Raw genomic sequence first — 594 nt, forward strand, 5'->3', positions numbered from 1 at the left:
CTAGTACAGCCTCCATGGAGAGTAAGTTTGCAATATCTATAAAAATTATAAATGCAGATATCCTCCCATCCAGCAATATCCCCTCAGGTTTTTAGACTACAATACACTTGTGCATGTAGAAACCAGAAAAAAAACACAAGCACGATGTGTTGTACAGAATACACAGTATACACAGAATGCTAACATTTGTATTAAAAGAATACATGTGCTTTCTCATAGAGGTGTGAACTATTCCTAGATGAATACCTAAAAACTTTTAAAAGTTGGCTGCCTATAAGAAGGGAAAATGGTTTTTAAGGGGGCACACACATAGGAACACTTTATCTTTTTTATTGCTTACATTTTGAACCATGTGAGTACATTACTTTTTCAAAAACTAAACTTACACTAAACACAAAGTTGGCAACACTTGTAAAGGAAGTAAAAAATGATCATGTAACTTGGAAGGAACTCTCATGGTGTAGTGGTCAAGTGCTCAGCTGCTAATCAACAGAAATCCACCAGCCATTCCACGGAAGAAAGCTATGGCCTTCTGATTCTGTAAAGATTACAGCCTTGGAAACCCTATTGGGCAGTTAGTTCTACCCTGTCCTA

The sequence above is a fragment of the Orycteropus afer genome, unplaced genomic scaffold, assembly GCF_000298275.1.
Source record: "Orycteropus afer afer isolate SDZICR_OR568_19922 unplaced genomic scaffold, OryAfe1.0 scaffold00060, whole genome shotgun sequence".
NCBI lineage: Eukaryota > Metazoa > Chordata > Mammalia > Tubulidentata > Orycteropodidae > Orycteropus > Orycteropus afer.